This window comes from Rhinolophus sinicus, chromosome 1, assembly GCF_057876585.1.
Source record: "Rhinolophus sinicus isolate RSI-liver-muscle chromosome 1, RSI-T2T, whole genome shotgun sequence".
NCBI lineage: Eukaryota > Metazoa > Chordata > Mammalia > Chiroptera > Rhinolophidae > Rhinolophus > Rhinolophus sinicus.
The window spans coordinates 34,556,198-34,562,660 of NC_142501.1; the positions used below are offsets into that span (position 1 = coordinate 34,556,198).

At 41.2% G+C, this 6,463-nt stretch overlaps 1 pseudogene; it reads right to left on the reverse strand.

Annotated features, from left to right (window-relative positions):
* Positions 1–5,652: 5,652 nt before the first annotated feature.
* On the reverse strand, positions 5,653–6,187 carry LOC109436212 (mediator of RNA polymerase II transcription subunit 28 pseudogene; annotated as a pseudogene).
* Positions 6,188–6,463: the final 276 nt, after the last annotated feature.

The window sequence follows — 6,463 nt, forward strand, 5'->3', positions numbered from 1 at the left end:
GGTCACCTGGTGCCCAGAGTGACATTGGGACTGCAGATTTGGATGCATGGGCTGAGGGGTCTGGGTGATAGTTTCTACAAATTCAGTGAAGTTTCTGCCCTTGCCTGCACCTATTCACACTGAGAGTAGCACCACCAGCCCTGTGTCCAGTTCTCCTGAGTCTTAGGGCACTTCTTCCGTGTGTGTGTGTGTGTGTGTGTGTGTGTGTGTGTGTGTGTGGCGGGCAGGAGATTTCTGAGCTGCTGAAATCCCAGAGCTGCGTCTGCCACCTACTGCTGATCCCTGGGTGTGCCTCTGCAGTTGTAATTGCCCTGCCCTAGGCAGGTCATAAAGGGTGGGGACTGGGGGTGGAGGAGTCTCTTCTCTCCTAGCCCAGCAAAAATCACACTCTTCCCAGCCTCTTCCCTGAACAGAGCTGCATGCCAGTCTTCCCAGAGCCTGAACACTAAGGCTCCTCTCTAATCTGACACAACTCCTCAGTTCAGGGGCCAATTTAAATCTCTGGAAGGGCACAGGTAGGATTTGAAGTAGGGGGGAGGGGCCCAAGTATGGAGTTTGTGTCCTTTGTCCGACCTAGGGCCCAACTGGCTGCCCCCCTCGGCGGGAGAGATCAGCTGTTGGATGCAGGGAAAGAGCCCACCTCCTGGCTTTTGCGTTCTCTGATCCGTCCTGGGATCCCCTGCGTTTCTGCAGCTGCGGATGCTGGCTGCGTTTCCACCACCGCACATGCAGGCAGCATCTCCATTCCACTCCCTTCCCTCTTCCCCTGCTCGCCCAATTTGCCCACCTTCAAGTAATCCTTGCACGAGTCTCTTAGCTGTTCTGCGTAGTGAGCAGAGAGTCCTTTGATGGGTTATAGATGACCTGTTTGTGATAAGATCTGGAGGAGAACTCAAAAAGTGCGCCCCACTGCCGCCATTCCTATGACGTCACTCCAGACAACTGCATTCTTATATCCTGGTACCAGTGATGAAAAGGTCCAAAGATATGTCACCAATACTAACTGAAATGACACTTTGATCATGAAATAGTTTAATTCAAAATACAGACTGTGAATAATCTGTAGTATGGCTTACTCACACTCATTCACATTCACACACGGAGGAAACAATGCAAGTGATAGTATCTTTCAGCAAAATAACAGTAAATATATTGGTTTTATTTCATATATATTTTGTCCATGTCTAAATGCAAAGTTTACTAGTTACTTGATTTAATATTTTAATAATTGACTTTTCCAAACAACTTCACAGCATGGCATCATGAGAAAACAAAAGCTCTTTAATGTCAATAATCAGTGAATTGTTGTGAGACTATATTTACAATATAGGTAAGGCAGAAAATTAATAGGAATGCCAAGGACCCTTTAGGAGCTGTACTGCTCCATCTCTTGGTTCTTGGTAATATTGAATTTCATCTATTTACAGTGATTGTTTTCTTCTAGTTAAATGCTTTCTGCATAGAAAGTTTCACGTATTTTTCTGAATGAAAAATATTCCAATTGCCTCATACACCTTCGCCTTAGATGATTTCAGGATTATGCTAAACAGTTATCCAACATTTCAGGCAATGTAATACAATTTCTTGGGATCATGTTAAGCTTCCTAGACTAAGTAATTGATTGGAATTTTTTGTTTTTATGTGAAACATTCTTTGAGCAGCTCCATTGCTATAGGGAGTTCCCTTAAAAAAATCTTTTCTGAAGGAGATTTTGAGGGGAATTAAGAAGAATAAGAGTGGACTTGGCGGCCCAGATGTTAACGTCACACACCTCATATAGGAGACAGTAAGTCTGCCCTTCATCTGTCCATTGATGTCAGTGTGGAGGCATGAAGTGATGGTTATATTTAGTATATGACGTTTCAATTTAACTGTGTTCTTCCCCCTTAATTGAACTCTGTTAATAGAGCTACCCATTCGTTGCTGCTGTCAAACTGAGGAAACATTGGCAATCAACACTTTTCCTGTGGTATAAATACTCTAAATTTTCTAGCTTTCTCAGAACTTCTAAAGGAAGACACTACCTGCTTGCTCTTAGACTTGATAGATTTATAATGTTTTGATATGGTAAAATTGTAGGGTATAATTAAAATAAGTCCTTATTGAATTCAGAGAGTAATACTTTGGTATATTCATATGTTTTGTGTTGTTTGGACATTAGGACAAATGATTTTTCTATTTAGGTTCTATGCATCAAATTATTGAAGAGCTCAGTTTTAGTGAGACAGGGTGTAGACTCAAGTTTTAGAAGCTGTTTGTGTTATAACAATTTTATTGAATAAAGTTAGAAAGACTCTATGAGACCATTTAGGCCAGCAGATGGCACTCTTACATTTGTGCTTCTATTACAGACGTGTTCCGGCTTGTGATGACTTTTCTCATAGCTAGATCTGAGAAACTGTTGAGGATTGCATTTCCCTATTTTTATTCCAACAGTTTTATAATATAACAAGAAGTTATTTTTTTTCTGTTCTAGAGGAAAGTGTTTGCATGCACAAAAACATTTCTATAGATAGTCTGTTCAATTATTTGTTAGCACATGAAATAGTTAAGATCCATATGGATGAAAAATGCACTTCTTGCAAATGTAAGTTCTATATTGTATCAGTTCTTTTCTTCTTTATTTGTAACTCAGAATCTTAATCTGATAAATCCAGCTGGGTAGACAATAGAATGAGAACAATGTTCCTCTTCCTTTGTGTTTTGAGATTTCATAATATCTTCGAGTTGTAGAATTTTGGTGCTGCAAGGAACTTTAATGATCATCTAGTTGAATATACAAACTTCTAGGTGAGGAAACCATGGACCACAGAGGTGAAACAATTTGTCACATTTGAAGGTAGACACACCTGATTTCAGTGAAAAGCAGAAAATGGGCCTCTCTCTCTTCAGAGAAAAGCTGGCACAATAATCTAATGCTGTATAATGGCATATTCCTCTGACACCATGGAAGACAGGGGAGCTTTAGCCACTTGACTTACTAGTGGAGATTGATACATTTGTCGTGCTTTGCCTTCTTTTGCTTTGCTTCATAAAATTTCTATCTAAAGCAGCTGAGATTCTAGAAATGCATCTCAGTTATATCTGTGTGTCCAAATCAGACATGGTAATTACTAATTTAAAGAGGGCTGCATATATGAGATGTGATCAAAAGATATGGTGAATGTTTAAATTAAAAAAAATTATTACAGTAAAAGACAAATTGCCATTAATCTCTCTCAAAATATTCACCCCTTGCTTCGAGCACACATATCCCATCGTCCTTGCCACTTTCTGAAGCAGTTCTGGAAGTCCTCTTTCATGAGTGGCTTTACTGCATCCTCCATCATGACAATGCTCAGGGTCATACATCACTTCTTGTATGGCAATTTCTGTCAAATAAAAACATTATGGTGTGTCCTCATCCACCTTATTCACTGGATCTGGCACCACGCGACTTCTGGCTCTTACCCAAAGTCAAAATGACCGTGAAAGGAAAACATTTTGAATCCATTGAAGCAGCCACAATAGCACAACTAAAGACACTCATGAAAGAGGACTTCCAGAACTGCCTCAGAATGTGGCAAGAATGGTGGGATACGTGTGTTCGAAGTGTGGCGGAGCATTTTGATCGGGATTAATATGTCTTTTATTGTAACAAATTTCTTTTTATTTAAACATTCACTGTATTTTTTGATCACATGTTGTATCTTTAATCAGATTTAATTTAACCAAAGAGGTGCATCCCAAAACCCTATTGATGTAGGAAACATCCAAACTTGTAGATAATTTTTTTTTGACAGAAAACTTATGAATTTAATAAGGAAAATGGCAAAAACTGATAGATACATTGCTTCAAAATATTTTCACTAAGCACCAAACAGAATAATAGTTCCTGAACTTTATCACCAAGAACCCCTTTATTATTGAAAGACTGCCTAAAACTTAATCAGTTTATTTAGATTTTTAATCAAGAAATCTATAGGTGCCCCTCAGAGCTTCTAATTAGCATAAGATGACCAGGTTAACGACCTTGAAGTCACAAAATGTGACAAAAATAATTTTAAAGGCTTTGTTGAACCTGTACATTCTCACCGAGGGGACCTGTTGGCCTCAACCTGTATACTATACACACAGAAACAAAATGAGTAGTAAGTATTATATATAAAAGAGAAATAATACATGGTCCCTGTGTATTCAGAGGGAAATAATACCTAATACTCACAAGGGGCACAGAGATAGATACAAATTACTAACCTTCCAGGGAGAACCAAGCAAGGTTGGTAGAGGACAGGAAGTCCTCCTGTGTCCTGTGGCAGCGAGGGCACTCGGGGACTTCAGGGATAGGGCGGCATCCAGGCCAGATGCACCGTGAGTGGATGGCATGCATGTGGGGAGGGGCCTTTGAGGCTGGAGAAAACAAAGTGAGCCAAGAAACCAAGCCACAGAGGTACTCCTGCCTCTCCAGGAGACAGTGGAGTGTTTGTTTTGGGAAGAGGGATGTAAACTAGTAAAAGACTAAACAACAGAGAAAGGAAAGCCTCCTGCAGGCAGAGCCAGACACAATGCCAGTCTGTAGCAGCAGATCAACAGACCATGTCGGCCTGTGTGACCATCAAGAGGAGGCCCAAACATCGTCCTAAATGCTGAGGCTCCATATCCTCTTTGTGGAGGGTAAGATGCCAAGAGTCACCCCGCAAGCCCCTCCCCAGCCAGAGGCCCTGGCCCTCAGAATCAACACTATCACCAATAAGAGACTTCTGTAATGGAAAATTTCTCCAAAAAAGCAAAACAAAAACAACACAAGCAAACAAAACTGAAAACAAAAAGTGACATCACAGTGACCTTTAAGCCTCATACATCACCTCTGCCCAAGTGGAGCTATTAAGAACAGGGGTGCCCTGTTCCTTAAACTGATTCATTACTGCAGAACATAACAAAATTTAGCATATCACTGCTCCTACTACATCCCCTCCCAACCCAAAAAAGTAAAGATCACACAAAATATAAACTTACCCAAATAAAAGCCAGTATCAACTTAAGGATCCTACTGTAATATTACCACTAACCTTGGATATTACAATCCTCTTCTGACCTATTTTCAAAATATCCTCATTCTGAGAGCTCTGGAGGCATTATAAACATTGGTCGCATTAGATTCCTGTTCTTGAGGTAGTTCAAAGTCTTGAAACACAGCAAGTTTACATATTTTTACATACTACCACTGAGGGCTAATTAACATAAAAGGCCTATATCCAGAATTCTCACCCTCTGATTCACGGGTCAGATAACACAAACTGGGTTTTCCTCACATGATACAATCTAATCTAAAACTAGAAACCCACGGAGATTAAGTTATACAAACATCTAAAAAATAAAAACAAGCAGAAAAACAAAACATAAAAAGGAATCTGCCCATGGCGTCACACTAAGTCTAAATTTTGCTACAAAAAAATTTACTTGGTTTACAAAAGCTATAGGTATTTTATAAAGTACTGAAGAAATAACAGCTTATAAAAATAGGGGGAGATTTTTATACGGGAGCATGAAACTAAAAGCATCTCGTTGTATGGTAACGTGTTCTAAAACGAACTGTCCTCAGTAAGTGGTGTTTGGCAGACACCCTGGGCTTAGGCTGCCTCCTACAGCAGCCTGGTTCAGGCCGGCTCTAACTCAGGTTTGCTTCATAGATGCAAGGATGTTAGCAGCCGCCTGCTCCAGGTAGGCCAGCGAGCCCTGGGAGACAAAAGCTGGCTTTTTGTGCTGCGCGCTGATGTCCTCCAGCACCTTCTGCCAGGGCCGCAGCTTGGTCACGTGCTTCTGGACCAGAGCATCCTTCCTCTGTAGCTCGTTCCTTAGTCCCGAGACATCCTCTTTGATAACTTGCTCTAGTTTCTGGACAGATAACTGCAATCTTTTCTGTAGGAAAAAACACTCGGCCTGTCTCGCAATATCTAGAAATTTCTGGATACACTGATCAACACCGGTTCGAATTTCTTCCTGATCCGTGCCATTGACAGTCCTGACTCACTAAAGAAGAAAAGCACGCCTCGAAAGATGACTCCAACTCATCCACCAAGGTACTCGGAGAAGATCTTGGGGAATCTGGCGTGGCCTGAAGAAGCGAAGCCTGGCCCGGGAGTCCCAGCCGGGGTGGCGGGGGTCCGGGTGGCTGCCAGGAGAACATACCCCCAAGCTGAGCCGCCATTTCTGAAAATTGATAATTTTTATATATAAGAGTGTATTTGAGCAAAATTGATGACATGCTGGAGAACAAGATTTCAAATCTGCAGAATAACAGTTTTGCTGCTGCTTTATGCATTCAAAATTAAGCAGGGAACATAAGGAAGAGCACATGGGGGTGAGGAAAAGCAAGGCAGGGATGGGATTACAGGATAGTTAACAAGATGATGTGCTCTCTTGGGGGTGGTTACAGCTTATTTCAAAAGTGTGTTAACCTAGATGTACAGAACAATGGACAGGG